The following is a 21416-nucleotide window of genomic DNA, read 5'->3' as shown; positions in this document are numbered from 1 at the left end:
ACACACCTACAGACACAGGAAAAAGATGCACGCACACACGCACGCACACACGCGCACACACATGCACACGCACACGCCTCCCAAATCGTCATAGTCCCGCCCTGCTCTCATCATGTTCCTACAGTTTCTTTCCACAATCAGCATAATTAAAGTCTTTATTTCCCAAACACCACTACACCGTCACCTCCGCTACAGAAACATTCAGAAACAGCTGTATAAAACCTGAACAATGGTTTCCTTTAATGTGACTCTTGTGTTCTGATGCACTATTTTAATGTGCTGTTCTATTTTTCTTCTCTCTTTTTAACTTGCCAATTTTACAAAATTTCACCATAAATTAAAATTGTTTGCCAACATGGCCCCCCAGGACACAATCTCAACAGCTCCTATTTTATTGTATAAAATACAATGAGTCGTATAATACGGCTGTATCGCACCTGACACACACACACACACAGAGCAGACTGTAATTACCCTAGTGAATTCAGATGTAAGCAGCCCATTATCAGGTAGCGATAAGATAAATTTTCTTAGGAAACTGTCTGGAACTGAGCTGCCTGATAAAACATGTGCACAAACACACAAACTCAACAGCACAACCATGAATCATTACTGGGTCAACTTTCACATAAAAACAGTTTTTTTTTTTCTTGCTTTCCCTATAGGACAGTGGCATATTTGGATCAAAGGTTTTTTAAAACGTTGGAGCAAACGAGTCAAACACAGGCTGAATTTTAACTCTCTGAATCAAAAACAAGCAGGGAACCCTGACTCCAAGAGGAGGGAGGGCAGTGGAGGAGTCAATTCTCCATCGCCATCATCACCGGACCGCTGGAAACAGAAATAGGAAAGGATGGAAAGAGAAAGTGAGTGTGTAAGGAAAAAAGGAAGGAGGGGAGCGAAGAAAGAAATGAATCATGTGCCAGTTAACACATGAACAAGCACAGGCATATGACACACACACACACTATATATATATATATCTATATATATATATATATATATACACGCGCACACAAAACTGAGTGGGGCTTTTGTTTATCTGGGTTGTTGGGCGCTATTTTGAGCCTTAGCAGAATGCCTCCATGATTAATACATAGCACAGGGTGGGGCCAATTAAACATTCATATCTCACACAGATACATGCCAAACACCAACTCCTACACAGACACAACCCATGTGCCTTGAATTGATGCATTTGTTTTTCTGCACGTATCAAATGCAAACACTGAAATATATATATATATATATATATATATATATATATATATATATTATATTATATATATATTAAATCTTAAGTTTTCTTCCTCAAAAACTCATAGCACCTGTGTGGCATATATATATATATATATATATATATTCCCTCAAAAACTCATAGCACCTGTGTGGCATATATATATATATATATATATATATATATATATATATATATATATATATATATATATATTATATATATTATATATATACATATATATAAAAGCCACACAGGTGCTATGAGTTTTTGAGGGAAGAAAACTTAAGATTTTAAGTTTAAGAGGAGAGATGATAGGAGTGGAGAGAGAAGAGAGGAGGAATAATAGAATATCAGAGGATAGAAGAACAGAGGAGAGTAAAGACCAAACAACTGGGCTTTGTTTCAACGCAGGACAGTGAGCAGCAGACTGACTATATTGTGTGTGTGTGTGTGTGTGTGTGTGTGTGTGTGTGTGTGTGTGTGTGTGTGTGTGTGTGTGTGTGTGTGTGTGTGTGTGTGTGTGTGTGTGTGTGTGTGTGTGTGTGTGTGTCAGTGGGGTGGCAGTGGCAGATGGCAGAAACACAACACCAGAGCTTGATGGGCCAGAAAACAGCAAGTAGTCTGAGACACATGCACATGCACACACACACACACACACACACACACACACACACACACACACACACACACACACACACACACACACACAGCTGAGTGAAAGTGTATCGTGATTGTGAACCTTTTACATAGTTTGCCATTTCCCTTGTAGTTAATGGCAGCCATGGCTCTTCTCTTGCCATGTGCTCTTAAGAGACTGCAGAAGCTCTCTAACAGCCTCACAGGGATCCTTGGACTGCATTTACAGAAAACATACATCATCAACATTAGGCTGCTCATATGCTGCTTCATGGCGTGGGCAAGACTTTGACCTTTGACACCTGGGGAGGCAGAGAGGCCAACTAACTGTCCATTTTGACTCTCACAATGGGATGCAATCTCCATGGAAACTAAATCAAACACACAAAGTAAAAAGAAAGAAAGAGTGTGAGTGAGAGAGACATATAGGTAAAGAAGAATCCCTTTCAATTGTTATTACACTAAAGCATCACATCCTCACTGCCACAGAAAGAGACGTTTTTGAAGACATGATAGAGCTTCTGTTTGTCAAACCAAAGTACAATGATGGCTCCACAGCCGCAACATGGGGGCAGCAAGGGAGCCAAGCAGAGAGGTTTTAGATTTCACCTCCCCATCAACACCAATGTGTTTCAGACAGCCATTCGTCCTGTCCAAATGCTTTTCAGCATGGCACTGAAACCCCTCTGAGCAACAGCATCAGGCTGCATTATATATTCGTGAAGACAAAGATCAAAAATCTACCACACTTCAGACCAAGGGGAAGCCTGTTCTGTTACCCTTTAGTACTGACAGTTGATACCCTCGCTAGCATACCCCTGTAAAAAGGTAATGGAAGTATAGTATTGAGAGCAGTTTTGTATTGAAGTGAAGTTTTCAGATGGTTAGCACACATTAAGCATAGCCTCCATGGTGGCTGCATTCCTCCAAGCAACCAATGCTGTAGTTTTGCCCCCAGACTGACCACCTGTCTTCTGCTAATTCCAGGCATGATGGACCTGTGTCTCCAGTCCTTTTTTTTTTTTTAATAATAGATACTTTATGAGTGTGTGTGTGTGTAACCACACATATTTGCCTCTATAGACTCTCGTCCATTCCAAACAAAGCACTTACCAATCCAGTTTACTGTTCATCCTTGGCCATTGTTATCCATGTGTTGCACTGAATAACTGTCCTCCTCACAACACTGCCTCTGAGTGATAATATAGAGAGACCAATTTACACAGTTTAAGCGAGAGGAGACGGAGATGGACGACCTTGTTAGGCACACTGGCTCCTCAGTTTGTGGTTAAGGCTTCCAGAAGCAACTTTGACTTAATTAGAATGGATAGATTTTCTTTCTTAACCTTGGCCCATCACTTGAGTAATGAATAAAAAACAAGGTTATTGAATATATTTATGGAAAATACTTCAGTTCCGTCTTCGTATTTAAAAAAAATCTGTCGAGTAATTTGTACAGTCTACTGTCCATATTATGTCTTACCCTGTCCCCTTGCTATCCAGCTGAATTAATAAACGATATAAAGCTGGATCCCATGCTATTTCATGCAACCTGAGATAAATTAGCAAACTTTTTTACCTTCTGTCAGTTACCTTTGTGTGCATAGTGTTTCAAGGTAAAGCACTGTGCTTCAAACATAACCGCATCATCCACCTAATCACAGTGAAGACTGCGCTTCAAGACCCGACGCATTGTTTTGAATGGTGCCACGGCTAAGTGGAGCATTACAACAATATGAGCGCTCCACTGCAAACAACCCAGGTTTCAGCATTTTGGGGGAAGAATTGGATGCCAGTGCAGCTCACTTCCACGCAGGCTAATTCTGAGCGTAAAGCATTTGGGGACACAGTCAACAGTCATGTTTCCAATAATTGTCAAGCAAATTTTAAGTGAACTTTTGAAATGTTGTAAAGGAAAAAAAAAAGAAAATATGAATTAGGCATGTTTCCATCAACTGGTTTGGAGTGAATAAACTAGGCTACGCAAAGCGTAGTTTCGTCAGAAGTTGATGGTATATGCTACGTTACGTATTACTTTAATAAACAGAGTAGAAGAAGTAGAGGTTGCGAACTGGAAACAAACCAAGTCGCCTTGGTCATCTACGAGAGAAAACGGAGAGAGGTCTCAGGACTTTGTTTCAACTGGTAAAGTTGTAATTGTTCTTTCAAGTCAGCTATTACTGCCCGCGTTTCATACTGTCCAGAGACAAAGACAAGTAAGGTGCATTATGGGCATACCCGGGAAGACGCTGACAGCGTAAACCGCCGATCAGTCATTGAGTTAAATGTCCACTACGTCAGAACTTATTCGACAATGGTGTTTCCATATTCTGTTTAGCGCATTAACTGTTTTTTAAAGGCAAAATAAAAATAAAAAATCACCAAGAGCGTAAAAACATTTTTGCAAAAATTAAGATGTTTTTTTTCTTTTTTCGAATTTTGCCGTTTCCAGAAACCTTTTCTAATGTGATAATTCAAAATGCACATAAAAGCACGTTATGGAAAAACAGCTAGTGTTTCGACACTTTAATGCGCAGTGATGACCTACACAACCTGAGCCATAAACATGGCCTCAGCAGGAGTACTGACCCATTCCTAAATAACATATCGTCATATGAAAATACATGTTAGCTGAGACATATCTGATGCATGCTTGAAGCCCCCGAGAGGGAGTGACATTTTCTCTTTAACTTGTGTATTTTATATCCTGTATGGTGAAGCCTATATGTGTCAACCGACCATCTTGTGGAGAGACATACGTGTTCGCCACATGGAAAAGGAAGAGGAGCACTGCCAAGTTAACCGTGCATGGCAAGGAGACCGGTTGGCAAATAGGCTGAAAGGAAGCAGGCATGTCCACTTCAGTGGATAGACATCCGGTGTAGCAGGATTGGGGAGAACCCCTCCACCTCACCTGACTCCGAGAGGCAGTAGCATACACAGCACATACTTGCACACACGAGTAAAAACAGCACACACACACAGACATGACACCTTTCCTCCTGCTTGATTGTGAAGTGGCCAAGATGCTCCTCCTTGGCAATCTTTACCTCAACCTGCCCACCCATCACCGTACCAGTGTGCCAGCCAAGCCAACCCGTCTACTCCACAGCAACTCAGTCTGCTGCATTCTGAATCCTCGGTACCACCCTAACAGTCATGCCAACTCCTCTGTTAGTCTGCCAACTATGCCATCCTGTCTGCAGAGCCTCCACCTAAACTGCCCTTCTGCTCCAAATGAATGCCATGCCAGTCTAAAGGCAGTTCCAGCCATGCCAACCTGTCACCGCCAGGCTAAACTGCGAGACAACCTATGGGAAGCCAAATTGAGGAGTTTCATTCCAGAATGAGCTATCAACCAATGAATGCTTACAAAATGAGTGGTAGTGCTCAATTACGCCATCATAAGGCATTTTTTAAGGGATTGGAAGATGTGTTAGATAAGTTAGGTAAAATGATGAGGCTTTTACAGACAGACTCTCCTGAAAGATTTCTAATAAAAAGCGCAAATAAAGGACAAGCCTGTCTTATCTTCCAAAATGGATGTGTCACATTATTTAAATGAATTATTCATACTGTGCCAGTCGCAATAACTTGGTTCAATCGGTCAAGCTGGGAACCAACACTGTCTCACTGTATACCCATGACACTCACAGGTGCCAGGCTGGAAATGACACCCTGCTGCCTGCTAAATAGGAGCCAGTCTACCTGCCACAACCACTGCCAACTCATTATGCCAAGTGGCCATAGTCAGACCTTAAATGGGTGGTTTACCTTGCAGAGTTTAGTACCTGTCAGAGTTCATAAAAAGTCTACCAGCAACACCATTCATGCTAAGAGAGCCATAGTTCAGTGAACAGATTTTCATTTTGATGATTTAGTCCAAGTACTATACTACTAATACATTTATGAGGAGGGCAAAACCAAGCCAAATAAAATTTCATTCTGGACCTAGGGTTACGCTTTATTCATTTATTTAATTAGCCCCCCCCCTTCTCCCCAATTGTACTTGGTACCCTATTTTCCTAGCTGTCCCAGTCGCTGCTCCACCCCCTCTCTCTGTGGAGTCACCAGCCGCTTTTTTTCACCTGATAGTGAGGAATTTCGCCAGGGGGATGTAGCGCGTGAGAGGATCACGCTATTCCCCCAAGCCGCTCCCCCCCTAACAGGCGCCCCGACCGACCAGAGGAGGCACTAGTGCAGCAACCAGGACACATACCCATATCCGGTTTACCACCCGCAGACACGGCCAATTGTGTCTGTAGGGACACCAGACCAAGCTGGAGGTAACACGGGGATTCGAACCAGTGATCCCATGTTGGTAGGCACCATAATAGACTGCTATGCTACCTGGATGCCCCGGTTATGCTTTATTTTAAGAAGTAAATACTGTTGGTGAGAGTTGAGGAAAATCTAACAGTGGTGACAGCTATTACCCAAGTCTCCCTGTGACGGAGACTGGCCGGTGAGAAGAGGTTTTTTTTGTTGTTTTTTTTTTTAATAGACAAACACTATAGACTACAGACACAAACACAAACATTTTCCATAAAAACTATCCAGCTTGCTTTTGGTGATTTAGCAGTGCCAGCACCTAAAACTGGTCAATTGCTACGGTCCACTATGAACTGAAGGAACAGCTCAGTTTGCTAAGTTTAAACTGCAGACTTGGCTACTGTCACTTAACCATCCATTTGTCAATCATGTATTTGACTGGGACGCAGGCCAAGACAGAGGCAATGTGTCGGCTATAGCCCTCCATAACCTCTCATCACTGCCTTGCTAAAACCGCTTGTTGATGTTGCGGCCGTGTTTACTAACTACTTGGTACTTCCTGTGGGCATTCTAAACCTAGAAGACAAACCACACCCTCTCACTATGGTTGTACTGCTAAGTCTTAAAGTCTGTATGTGAGTGTGTGTGTGTGTGTGTGTGTGTGTGTGGGAGTCTAAACAAGGTGCCACCCCCCATGATCTCTGCCCTGAATGTGTCTATAACATGTTTGTCCATGTGATTGAATGTGTACTACCAAGCACTCACTGAAATTAGTACAGTAACCCAACATACAAAATTGTACACACAAACCCGTGCGCACACACACACACACACACACACACACACACACACACACACACACACACACACACACACACACACACACACACACACACACACACACACACACACACACACACACACACACATATAATGGCCTATTCAGAAAGAGGGCAGTAGTCATGGTCTGGTAGCAGGCAGGCAACAGACACAAGCTCCAGAGAGAAAAAGGAGATCCCTGCAATACTTTTACGAGTCTCTTTTGTGTGTGTGTGTGTGTGTGTGTGTGTGTGTGTGTGTGTGTGTGTGCGCACGCGTGCGTGCGTGCGTGCGTGCGTGCGTGCGTGCGTGCGTGCATATGTCTGTCAGTCGGTTGGTCAGGGCTTATGGTCATCTCTCTCTTCACTTGTATGATAACCTTTCAACCATATGAGCAGTGCTACAACAGAGGCCCTTGAGAAACAGTAGAGGTAGGCAGTGGGCAGAGAGAATGCCCCCTCTGGCTTCTAAGAGGAACAGCCACACTCGGGTTTCTATGTGAAGGGACTCAAGTGGAACATTACTAGCTAGGGACGAAACAGCAAAAGTTGTTATCAAGGGTCTTACACTAATTGTGTGTGTGTGTGTGTGTGTGTGTGTGTGTGTGTGTGTGTGTGTGTGTGTGTAAAAGAGATTTGTCTTTGGGGTGTGTGGGCCTGCAGGCTGAGCTCTGACGGTTAGAGACACTACAGATGAGCTGTGCTTAGCTACTTTAACAGGTACCACTGCCTAATTGTGCTGTCAGGGTTTATGGGTCTCCAGCCAGCCCTCTAGCCCCCTTACGTCCTCTCATTCTCTGCCATTATTCTTCACCACCTCATCTTTTCTCTGTTGGTTTTTCAGTCTCGTCTGACATGGTTCTTTCCAAAAAGAAAAAAAAAAGCCAGGCGAAAGAAGGACACCCAGGGGAGAAAGGTGGGGCTTCACTCCATGCGTGGTTCCTGAGGCAGGGGTCTCCACCATCTCTGGGCTCTACTCATCTCCCCTCATCTCCCTCTCACTGCTGTTTTTTCTTCATTCTGATGTTTCCTCTCCAACACGACCACCTTCCCCCTCTCTGCTCCCTCTCGATTACAGGTGTGCAAGAATCAAACTCCTTCCCCAATCGAACGCTCACTGAAACTCCTCCGCGAGGATTTGGGACTCTTTTCTTCCCAATGCTCTGCAGTCTGTATGAACAGGGCATCTGCCTCCCAGCACCGGCAGATGCCATGACAGACATTCACACTGAAGTATTGAAAAGTGACTGAAGGCTACTCGGTCATCACTAGCTTATAATGTTGAATATATTCACCCTGGAATAATATATATATATATACAAAATACAATCTATCTGACTTTTTTTGTGTGGTTATTTTCTCCCCAGTTGTACTTGGCCAATTACCCCACTCTTCTGAGCCATCCCAGTCGCCTCTCCACCCTCTCTGCCGATCCGGGGAGGGCTGCAGACTACCACATGCCTCCGCTGATACATGAGGAGTTGCCAGCTGCTTCTTTTCACCTGACCGTGAGGAGTTTCACCAGGGGGACGTAGCGCATGGGAGGATCAAGCTATTCCCCCCAGTTCCCCCTCTCCCCTGAACAGGCGCCCCGACCGACCAGAGGAGGCGCTAGTGCAGCGACCAGGACACATACGTACCCACATCCGGCTTCCCACCTGCAGACACAGTCAATTGTGTCTGTAGGGACGCCCGATCAAGCCGGAGGTAACGCAGGGATTCAAACCGGTGATCCCCGTGTTGGTAGGCAACAGAATAGATAGCTACGCCACCTGGATGCCCCTAATCTATCTGATTCTAACACAACTGTGTCATGTAAAAGTATAGCGCCATAACACACTTTGCTCTGACTAACAAACCTCTTCCCAGATGGCAGTAACGTGACAGTGATTTCTTTTCAAGAATTACCAGCAACAAGAAGAAGAAAATGTCCACAGCCTGGCTTCCCCCAAAAAACACAAACTATGTAGACGCTACTAATCCATAAATAAAATGCATACTTAAAAGATAAAAGTGCAACTTTTCACAAATATCATCATGAACAAGTAGCCTTTAGGCAAAAATTCCTGTGTTTGTGACCAAGAGCCTACGCCTATTCCTTAATGATGACATGTTTGCACCACCACTCTCAACAATCTGCCTTTTCCTCTTAACTTTCACCATCAGAATTGTGCGCAGTCGCACAAAAGACAGACAGAGAAAGAGAGAAAATTAAATGGAAATAAAAACAGGGAGAAAGAGGGAGAGGAGAAAGAGATAACGGACAACACAAACCACCACCAAACTGAAAGTGAGGAAGCTATATATAGCTAACTCCTGTCTATCTCACGAGTTACAAGAGCTGTGTGTGCTGTTCTGTCATTGTGGTCGGGTGCCTGGAATATGGGTGTGATTTCCAACAAGTCCAATCATGTTGATGCTCAACAGAGAGCGTTTCACAGCCAGTCTTGTGAGTGATCACAAGTGTGTGTGTGTGTGTATGTATGTAGTCATGTGTGTAAGGAGAAAGTATCTCACAACTTGCATCTTCCCTATCTGCCAATGCTGCTGAAAAGAAATCCCTACACACCAGACCGATTTGAATACGGGCCTGGTATTTACACATTCTATACTTTCTTGATAAAGCCATCATGCTGTTAGTTCCACCTACTTCAGACATTTCAAATAATACCTCTGCTTTTTTTTTGAGTAAGCGTGAGTGTGCCTGTTTACAGTGAATCATGCGTAGGTTCACCTCTGTGAGGCAAAAACAGGAAGTGTGACTCACCTGCTCTGATCATTGAGCCAACACATCATTTGGTAGTCAGCTTCGTGTTTACACACACACACACACACACACACACACACACACACACACACACACACACACACACACACACACACACACACACACACACACACACACGGAGCAAAGCAATAAAAAGTACACATTTCCCAGTAATGGTTTGTTTTGAAACCTGTGACTCCTGATCAAAACGCCAGTAAGGACAACAAAAAAGAAATGCATACCATAAAACTGAACTAGGTCCAGGTAATGAAGCATAGTACATATCAGCTGGACTACAAGCTACCACGCAGGTATGCATTTTATGCAGGTATGCAGGTATTGCCTTACTACAAGTGTCTGTTCCTCAAATTATAAGGCTTCAAATGGGTTCAGAAGATTCAATTCAATTCAATTCAATTTTATTGTCATTAAAAACAATGTGCAGGCACATGTTAAAAATGAAATGAGGGCTGTGGCTTCACCAAACAGTGCAAGACAGACACAGACAAACACAGCAAACACAGTATAAGATATACACACATGACGACCAAAACCTAAAAATAAGTTAAAAAAGAGCTGGAGTACAAAATATTTAAAAATATCTACAGACATTCAGTGGGTAGCCAGGTTCAGGTGGGCAGCAGCTTGTGGAAAGAAGCTGTTTTTGAGCCTGGTAGTGCGGGCTCTGAGGCTCCTGTAGCACCTCCCGGAACGCAGGGGGGAGAACAGTCCATGGTTGGGGTGGGTGGGATCTCTGCTGATACTCACACCACTTTGAAGGCAGCGTTTGTGATAAATGTCTTTTATGGCTGGGAGCTGGGTACCGGTTATATGCTGGGCCGCCTTGATGATCCACTGCAGAGCTTTCTGGTCTACTGAGGTGCAGTTGCCGTACCACACTGAAATGCAGATGGTCAGGATGCTCTCTATGGTGCAGTGGTAGAAGTTGGTGAGAATTTTGGGGGGTAGACGGGCGCTCCTCAGCCTCCTCAGGAAATGCAGGTGTTGTTGGGCCTTTTTCATAAGGGCCTGGGTGTTTAATGTCCACGAAAGGTCCTCGCTGATGTGGACTCCAAGGAATTTAAAGCTGGAAACACGCTCCACTTCCACCCCATTGATGTATATGGGGGAGTGGCTACAGCTTCTAGACCTCCTGAAGTCTACAACCAGCTCCTTTGTCTTCTGCACATTAAGGACAAGATTGTTGGTAGTACACCATGATGTGAGGTGCTCAATCTCGTCTCTGTAGGCCATCTCGTCATTGTTGGTGATACGGCCAATGACTGTGGTGTCATCTGCAAACTTAACTATAACATTTGAGGGGTGAGTTGGCAGGCAGTCGTGGGTGAAGAGGGAGAAAAGGAGGGGGCTCAGAACACAACCTTGAGGGGCACCTGTGCTGAGGGTCAGGGTGGAGGAGGAGTGGTCACCTAACCTAACAGACTGAGGTCTGTTGGTCAGGAAGTCCAGGATCCAGTTACAGAGGGAGGGGTTGAGGCCAAGGGAGAGGAGTTTGGTGGTTAGTTTGGCGGGGATGATAGTGTTGAAGGCAGGGCTGTAATCTATAAACAGCATCCGGATGTATGTGTTGTGTTGAAGATATTAAGGGGATTACTATACATGCTCTTTAAGCCGCCTGATTGGACTCCAAAGTTTTCTGAGCACCTTTTTGTGTTTGTGTGTGTGTGTGTGTGTGTGTGTGTGTGTGTGTGTGTGTGTGTGTGTGTGTGTGTGTGTGTGTGTGTGTGTGTGTGTGTGTGTGTGTGTGTGTGATTTTTGTAAACCTTCAAACTTTTTTAAGAGCCAATCAGAAAAATTAATACCTACAAGCAATGGTCAAGTATGCAGCAACCCGCTATCAGGGTCGCTGTTTCATCTAGATAGTTATGAAGGCCTGGGCAACATTTTATGAACAATAATGATCACCTACTTACATCCAAAGACGGGGTCGGTTGGGAGTCATTCAATAGATTCACAATGGTGGACTTCTTCCAAATTTAAAGCACTGAAAATATACCCAGAAAATTTCAAAATTCAATAACTTCATCAAAGAACTCAAGGACTTTGCGGTTTCAGTTTATATTAAGTGAGGTTCTCTTTCTCTCTCTCTCACCCTGCAAATTCACACATGTACAAGCACACACTACTTGCAGAGAGAAGTGGACAAGGTGAATTTGAGAAACTCTAGTTACACTGCTGATGGCCGGGTCTGCTTTTGGTAATAATGAAACTGCAATAAAGAAGCTGTTATGTTGCACAAATCAATGTTTCCCCTGTGAGGAAAAACAGCCACCTGCCAAATAACTGCTGGCTGCCAGGGTAATGTGCTTTGAGAAATTTGACAGAATGAGGAAGACGGGGAGAAAGAGAAACTGAGCTAGCAAGAGAGCAAGCGAGCACTACAGTGATGGAGCTGAGATGGGGCACAAAAATGTGTTGGACAGCCTAACTAACGAATTTGAGGTGAGGGGGGTGACTGTTATGGTGAAGGCAGTGAGTTATGTTAGTGTGTGTGTGTGGGGGGGGGGGGTTGATGATGGGATGGAAGGAAGAGTGGAAGAGAGGGTTGTCCCAGTGACCCAAAGCCTCAGGTGCTCTTTGCAGGATTAGGGACATACATACTCTCTCTCTCTCTTTCCCTCACACACACACACACACACACACACACACACACACACACACACACACACACACACACACACACGCACACACACTACCTCCATATCTTCCAAGAATAGCTCATTGTGTCTTGCCCAGTCAAGTGGCAAGACCCAAACAGCTGGCAACAGCCTGGTCAAGCCCAAGGCACTGAGGAGCTTCACGCTTGCATGTCTCCCCTGTCTGGCTACCTCGCTGGCTGGCTGTCTATCAGGGTGAGTAGAGACCTCCCTAATCCTGGCAAATAAACCTCATTTGTCCCCCTTTGGGACAATGCATATTAAAGTGAAACCTTTTTAGAGCATGGCACGACATCCTGCACATTAAGTTTGCTCTATTCTCAGGTGAACTCTTCTGATGGAGGATAGAGTCTACTAAGCATTTTCCATATTCGTTTAAGCTCCTACAAATTCAAAACAGCATTGATTTGAAGCTCAATCTTATGGCTTAAAGTTTATTTGTTTTAAACCTTTCTCAGCCCATCACGTCTCGAAATTCTGCAGAGCCCCGACCCCCCCCCACACCCACCCAAATGGAAAGCACAACCTTTACAGCCGTACGATCTTGTGTGAAGCTATTACATAGCTACAGTTAGTTCTCGCATTAAAAGCTCAGACAACACATTTTGAAAATGATCACAATCGTTTTCAATAAATCAGTGTAAACAGTGAATAGATAGTTCACCCAGCTATTCTAGAGCAACTGGAAAACACACTGAAGAGGAAGAAGCCTCTTCGCACCAAGATCTGTGCCTATTTTATATTTCGTTGCAAAACTAGGGTTTGCAAGACCTTTATCAGGATATAGATGGCCAGCAATGAAATAAATAATAAGTATAGGTAGCCAATTCATTTAATTAACTAGCCACATACAGAACGCCTGTGAACTCCCAAAACACAACTAGGGAGTTGTAAATGTAACCACAGAAGAAACCATGTTTAAGACACAACCAAAGAAGGTTGAATCAGTTCATCTGGATACAGCGTTTATTGAGAGAAACGTTTCATCACTCACCTAAGGGACCTCTTCAGTCTCAATTGACTGCAGGTATCCCCACCCTTATAAACAATACAGTTGCATAACATGCAGTTGCATCATAGGGAGGAACGCTGGTTTGAACGGGGAGTCAAAGAGGCCATCTATGTTAAGAGGGAATGACCATCCCTGAACCGAGGAGAGGGTCAAAGAGTACATACTATGTCGCCATCTTACAATGCTGTGATTGCAAACATTCCCAAATCCTCTGTGAATAGTACACATGGCCATTGAAACTCTAGTTTATGGTCACGCCTATTTGCATATGAAACTGATCGTTGGTTTTGGTTGTAATGCTACTGTATTGTTTATAAGGGTGGGGATACCGGCAGTCAGCTGAGACTGAAGAGGTCACTTATATGAGTGATGAAACGTATCTCTCAATAAACGTTGTATCCAGATGAACTGATTCAACTTTCTTTGATTTTCTTTTTGAGCATGCATAAAGACAAGTGCTTAGACACAAGTACTAATGAAAAACATGCAATCATAATCTACAAAGGAAACAATATTTGCAAAAATTACAAAGAATTGCTTTAAAAATGGAGTGGAGAGAGAGGGACTCTGTCTAGGGGAGAGGAATCAAGCCATCACAGACAAAAATCAAAGTAAAAAAAACTGGATCAGATAGTAAATGTTAGAGTTAAACTAAAAAAATTAACATTTGACCCAATATATCCCGAGATACTAGTTTGGGAAACTAGTTTCTTCTTCCTCGAGAAGGATAAGGGGGCCGAACATCAGGCTGGTTCAAAAAGCCAGCCCCAGGCGATCCTAATGGGAGCTGAAAGGCCGAGTGCCTGTCTGGAGAATTGAAGAAAGGGGTGCTGACAGTAATAGTTCAACAGTCTGTGTCCTCCCTCTCCTCCACTGCCAACTCCTTTTTGTCTCTCTATCATCTCTCTATCTCCCTCCGCCAGCCAGAGAGTGTTCAATCACTCGCTCCCCCCGTGCTAATGAAATGCATCAAGAGGGGGGTGGGGGACTGGGGGAGACCTTCAAAGGCATTCCTCCAGCCGATATGGAAGCCTCTGCAAATCCCCCCGGTTCACTCCTGTCTCTATTTTCATCACAAATCCTCCCTGTCCGCACCCACCTCCACCCCTTCACTTTACTTCATCGTCACACTCCTTTTTCTCCTAAATCACCCCCATCTCCCACTACCTCCCTTACACTCTCTCCCAGCCCTGACAGAGAGTATTTTACAGACTGAGGAGGACCTTAAAATCTAAAATTACCCTGTTCCTCTTTTAGCTCCGCTTGGCTCTGGCACCATCCTGAATTGGGATTTTATGGAAGGCGGACAGGGTGGGGGGTTGGCGGTGGTGGGGGGGATCAAGGGAATGCCCGCTGGCAGGGAACTGTTACGCTGTGGCATAGCATCTTCTCTGCTTCCCTCCAGTTCCATTTGCTTTGGTGGCCTTGAGAAGTTTTCCCCAACAACATTTTGCATCATTGAGCTAGGCAAAAACTGTACCGGTTGAGCACAATTTTTAACCCTGATTTGGCCGTCGCCAACTCATTTTAGAGTCGGGCCTAATTTTCACTTCATCAGCCCTCATTTGATGTACAATTTGAGGGGGGTCACCACACCCGATTAATTGCCTGAACAATCAACGATCTAGGTGGCGAAAAATCCGATGGATTTCTGTCATGTCAGAAATTTTGGTTGGCTATCTTGCAGTTTGAGCGGTATCTGATTTCCCACAATTTAGTGTGAAGATACCCGAGTGTGCCTGCACAAGCCAACAATAACAACATGGAGCAGACGAGAGAGCGCATACACTGGACTGAATATATGGAGACCATATGGTTCAAGTGCTGGCAACACCAGCCTATTATTTTAGCTTAAATGAGGGGGGGGGTGTTTAGGTTTTTTATTTTATTTATTTTTTTTACATTTTTCCCCCCAATTGTACTTGGCCAATTACCCTACTCTTCACATTCGGCTTCCCACCCACAGACACGTCTGTAGAGACACCTGACCAAGCCGGAGGTAACACGGGGATTTGAACCACCAACCCCCGTGTTGGCAGGCAATGGAATAGACCGCTATGCTACCTGGGTGCCATTTAAATAGGGTTTTTGCCATGGTGGTCAAATGTGATCTTGACTGCAACCTGTGCCTTTCTCCTGGCCTTCTTCGCAAACATGTCTTCAATTGTAAAATAAAACTTAAAAATAAAACTGTCCACATTTTGGAGGATGCAGTAATATTGTTTGAATAAAATTTTATTGGAATTGTCAATGGACGGGCGTCCAGGTGGCGTAGCAGTCTATTCTGTTGCTAACCAACGCGGGGATCACCGGTTCGAATCGCCGTGTTAACTCCGAGTTGGTCGGGCGTCCCTACAGACACAATTGGCCGTGTCTGCAGGTGGGAAGCCAGATGTGGGTATGTGTCCGGGTCGCTGCACTAGCGCCTCCTCTGGTCGGTCGGTCGGTCGGGCGCCTGTTTGGGTGGGGTGGGGTGGGGGGATAGCGTGATCCTCCCACGTGCTACATGCCCCCTGGTGAAACTTCTCAGTCAGGTGAGAAGAAGCGGCTGGCGACTTCACCTGTATCGGAGGAGACATTAGGTAGTCTGCAGCCCTCCATGGATCGGCAGAGGGGGTGGAGCAGAGATCAGGGCGGCTCGGAAGAGTGGGGTAATTGGCCAGATACAATTGGGGAGAAAAGGGGAAAAAAAAGAAAAGAATTGTCAATGGACGAAACTGTTCGGTGCTTTCACTGTAAACAAGCAGTGTGTGCACCCACATCGTGGCGTGTTGATCGAACCGTACAGTCTGAGCAACAGGACTAATGCCAACAAACTCCAACAGGCATATCACACCAACCCAACATCTGTCGGCTGTTAGTGTTTGTTGAACATTTTTGGGGCAGTGTTGAACTGGTCTGTCAGGTTTGACCGTACAGAACAGGCAATTTAAATGTGTAGTAGTGTGAGTTAACGCAATGCACAAGATTTAGAGATCTGACTTGGAGGAGGCCTCTTCTTGGCTGTGACAATTTAATCTTTTTTTTTCTAATACATAAACTAACAAGGCTTTCTGGTTTATTTGTTTTAGAGACGCATTTCTCACAATTTCACTGTGTAAGAGTCTGAGCTGTTAACTTTTAAAGCCTCCCCTTCCAAAGTAGAATAAAAAAACAAAAAACAAAACAGGCAGTTAAGAAACTTGATGTTCAGCTACTGAACTTATTCAAAGTTGCCCCGGACGGAAAAGTTGGCTCAAGCCAAACTGTGAAACTATATTCATCAGCTCTGTCGACAGCAAGGCCTCGACGATGGGGTGAGGGGGGTTGTGCTGAGCCAGAACCAAGTTCCAACGCTATATCATCTGAAATCAGTAACAACTTGTTTCTATTTTCAACAGCTGATAACCACCAGTTGTTAAGGTCATGATTTTTCCTCATTAACAAGTCGCTGTTTCATCCGTTTGAAATACGATGATGAGATGGCTATTCTGTTGGACAGGCATGCAACATTACAGTAGAACAGTGGTCGGACATTTCAACATGGGAGGCAGCAAGAGATAGACCTGTGGTAAGTGATTTCTTTGGATAACAAACAATGGTCGGACCCTTTAGTCGACTGGTTAACATAATCACCCGTGGTGCAGGAGACATGGGTTCGCGTCTCGGCTGCGGCAGTTCCCGGCTGCCACTCAAGTTTGCTGCACAGGTACAATGGCACATGTGGTACAGTTCCCACCCTTGTAAAACGTTTTTCTTAGTTTTTTTTCCTCTCCCCCAATTGTACTTGGCCAATTACCCCACTCTTCCGAGTCGTAACGGTCATTGCTCCACCCCCTCTGCCAATCCGGGGAGGGCTGCAGACTACCACATGCCTCCTCCGACACATGTGGCGTCGCCAGCTGCTTCTTTTCACCTGACAGTAAGAAGTTTTGCCAGGGGGATGTAGCACGTGGGAGGATCACACTATTCCTCCCAGTTCCCCCTCCCCTCCAAACAAGCGTCCCCACCGACCAGAGGCAACGCTAGTGCAGTGACCAGGACACATACCCACATCCGACTTCCCATCCGCAGACACGGTTAGTTGTGTCTGTAGAGACACCCAACCAAGCTGGAGGTAACATGGGGATTCGAACCGGCGGTCCCCGAGTTGGTAGGCAATGGAATAGACCGCTATGCTACCTGGACACCCCCCACCCTTGTAAAATGTTGATCCTCGAAACCAAAGCTAACGCAGGGCAACAGAAGAATCGCCACATCGGTGTAACATTTCAATTATTTTTTTCCTTCTGCAGTTGTATTTCAACACGTACGTATTTGTCCTCACACCAGCGTTCAGTCAACCCGATAAAAACAATTTAACTGCAGTATATATGGAGACTGTAGAGTGTCTCCAACCATGGTAAAGAGACCAGTTTATATTATGTAACCCAACTCCATGGTCCAGATGGATTAAATAGGTATCTATTCATGGAGAAAATTTCACAGATTTCAACTTTAACAAGAGGCAAAAAAAAAACAAAAAAAAACAACAGCACTGTTTTTATATTCAAATGTTTTTATTGGGTTTTCAAACATTTATATAGCATACATCATCAACATCTACATAACACCCACCCGCCCAAACCCGCGGGAGGCTGGTAAACACACCAAGACACCAAATAAAAATTAATAATTATATGAAGCCAAAACAAAACAAAACACACATGCTAAAATTAAAAAAAAAAGATTCTACAGCAACTCTACAAAATTATAGTTATCAGTTACAGGGATTAAGTTATATCTCTTTTAGTGTAGACGTTTATTGCACTCGTCCAGGAATGGTTGCCATACTTTGTGGAATTTATTAACCGAGCCCTGAGTGGTACATCTGAGCTTTTGCAACTTCAAATGAACCATTACCTCATCAACCCAGCGGATATACATGGAGGGGAGGGGAAGGGGGGATTTCTAATTACATAGAATGAGACGTCTTGCTAAGAGTGTCGAGAAAGCAACAGCGTGGGCCTGGGCTCGAGAGGAATTCAGATCTCTATGAGCAATGCCAAAATCTGCCAGACTTGGCTCTGGGTCAACGGCCTTGTTACACATGTACGAGAATGTTTCAAAGGCCTTAACCCAAAATTGTCTCAAACTTGAGCAAGCCCAAAATGAATGTACAAGAGTTGCTGGGCCTTGGTTGCACAGTTCACAGGTTAGGTCAAATTCTGGATAGAGTTGGGCAAGCCTACTTCTGGACAGATAGGAGTATAGGAAATATTTGAAATTGGATAGAGGATGTGTGGATCATTACAGTGGACGATTTCCAGATCTCATCTGAGATCCTTTCACCAATGTCATCCTCCCATTTTGATTTGAGATGGTCCAAGGAAGGTAACACCACCAACAGTAAAACATAAATCTGAGATATCGAGCTGTGCTCAGTAGGGCCATTATGAATACAGTCCTCCAACCAATTGGTAGGAGTTTGAGAACGGAATGTAGTGAAGTTTTTATTTAACAAAATCTCTTTATTTGGAGGTACCTGAAAAAATTTGATTTGTGGAATGCCAAATCCTCCAACTATCTGGGTGAAAGGCATGAAAATATTGTCTTTGAAAAAGTCTGTCACTTTGCTCAGGACATTTCTGGACCACCGCTGGAATGCTGTGTCCAACATTGAGGGCATAAATAGTGGGTTATTGGTGATTGGCATACAGGAGAATGCTTGTTTTAGCACAAAGTAGGTCCTACACAGGCCAGATTTTTAGGGAGCCTTTAATAACAGGGTTTTCTGCAACCTTCAAATTGATAGGTATTGGAGCACAAACTAAAGCTCCTAAGTTTGCAGGGCCATTAAAGCTCCTTTCCATGTTTGCCCACTCCAGACCACTCTGATCCTCTGGCATTGAGATCCAGTAAGCTATCTTTTGTATATTTTCTGCCCAGTAGTAGAACATTTGGAAGGCCATATCCCCCTTCCTCCTTGCAACATTGAGGAAATATCCTCTTTATTGTAATGGTAGTTCTATTCCACAAAAAAGTGCTCATATTTTATCCAACTCTTTAAAAATTGTCATAGCACTATTGTTTATGGGGGGGGCAACAACAGCGATAAAGAGCAGCGAGCCGTGCTGAGCTCTGCCTTTACTTTGTAGTAAAAACAAGGTTAATTATAACAGTGAGGGACGGCCAACGTATTCCTGGAAGGCGGTGTAGGCTGGCAGGTGCAGCACTGACAGCAGTGGTTCAGCAAAAAATAAACCAAACACATCAGCTTTTGCAGACGAGGAAAGCAGGGAAAGAAAATGGAGGAGATGGGAATGAGGCAACTCCAAATCATGTACCACAATGCTGTTTAATAAGTCTAGAACAGAGGAAGGGAATAAAGAGGAAAAAGGGCTTGAAGTTAAGAGGAAAACATTAGAAGTTGGTGGAGGAGCAGGAGGAGGAATGAGGGAAGAGAAACAGGGACGGTTGAAGAGAAGGCACAGAGAGAATGAAGAGAAGGCTGAAAATTCTCCAAAATACCACCTGTATAACAAAGCGTTGCCTTTTAGTGCGCTGCATTTGAACTTGAACAGCCTCATATCCACACTCAAACTCATATTCATACACACGCACAACTTTTTTTTTCTTTGACAACAAGCCAGCACATTCCCAGTAATTAGGCAGGAATCTCTTACATGTGGCTCTCTCTGACGTCAATTCTGTACCTTCCCAAAGTTTGCTTTCTCTTCTCTGGTGCAGAGTGAATGTTTAGCGTATCGCTGCTTTTGGCAGAGTTCCTGGACTTGGGTGTGAGGAGAGGGCTGGGGGAAGTTGGGGTCTCTCTGCTTGTTCGGTAAGCAGGGGAAAGTCTGGCTACTGCAGTCCAAGTGTCAGACTGTGCTGCTACACTGTGTGTGTGTGTGTGTGTGTGTGTGTGTGTGTGTGTCTTAATATGTGCCAGCAAACTAATATCAAACGCCTCACTAGCTCCTACTTAAGACCTCTAAGATCTAACCAAATCTCTGAACGTATGCCACCAATTTACATAGACTCATAATGGAGACACAGGCATTACACACATATGACGTAGGTGTCGTGCTGGCAGCAGTCATTTCATATATTTGTAGCATTCATACTGAGAAGGCGCGTGTGCACAATGTACGATACACCTGATATACGCCCCACATACACCACACCTACCTGTACATGTTATCTAATATGTACACATACACCATATCAACACTACACCTTACAGTTTGATAGATAAGCAGGCGTGCGCAGGCTCGGACTGGATATCTGGCAATTCTGGCAAATGCCAGATGGGCCGGCCCACTAGTGGGTCGAAAGGCCAGCAATTTTGGGGGGGTAGGAATTCAACCTACCGGACACAGCCCACTTGATGTTGGAACAACCTTTCTGATTGGGGGGTTACACAGCCCGATTTTCAATAGGCTACCAACACTGTAAGACAGTGTCAGGAAGTGCTGTCCTCATCCTCCCCCCAACCCTTCATGTGGATGCATCCATCAGAAATCAAGAGAGAACAAGTGGAAACGAAAAGTTATAAGTCCGAATTGAAAATAAAGCTAGCCTGAAATTGATAAAGTTCCGAAAAACCAAAAAGGTGGAGCGGAAAAGATCAGAGAGGAAAAGAAAAGAACAAACTCAAGGTTGACACAGCAAAAGGTTTCAAGTTAACACATTTATTCAAAAATGCCTGTGCCACTGACGAGCGCACTAATGAGACGTCTTCTCAACACCTACATGCTATTCTATTCTATTCGCGGCTTAAGGCCGCTGTGCTATACTGGTTTTTAAATGATGACAAAGTGAGTGTTATCATGGCTCAGCTGATTAGTCACTCTAGGTCTGCTCCAGTAGGGTGCAGGCATGCTGCTTGTCACAGCCTGACAATCTCAGTGAATGAACCTGTTTAAATAGTGTCAGTAGCATGAAATCCAGACTGTTCAACCTGATGTGTGAATTGCATCAGATCAGCCGCAAACACAATGTCGGATGATTGACAATAAATAGAGCGCTGTTA

General features: G+C 44.3%; 1 protein-coding gene across 1 annotated transcript in view; it reads right to left on the bottom strand.

Moving 5' to 3' along the window:
• Window positions 1-21416, bottom strand: part of hdac4 (histone deacetylase 4) — a 218972-nt gene that overhangs the window by 132850 nt on the left and 64706 nt on the right. The gene's annotated exons all lie outside the window — the stretch shown is intronic.

This window comes from Lampris incognitus, chromosome 11 (assembly GCF_029633865.1).
Source record: "Lampris incognitus isolate fLamInc1 chromosome 11, fLamInc1.hap2, whole genome shotgun sequence".
Lineage (NCBI taxonomy): Eukaryota > Metazoa > Chordata > Actinopteri > Lampriformes > Lampridae > Lampris > Lampris incognitus.
The sequence above is the reverse complement of the archived record's forward strand: the minus strand, read 5'-3'. Positions and strand labels throughout refer to the sequence as shown.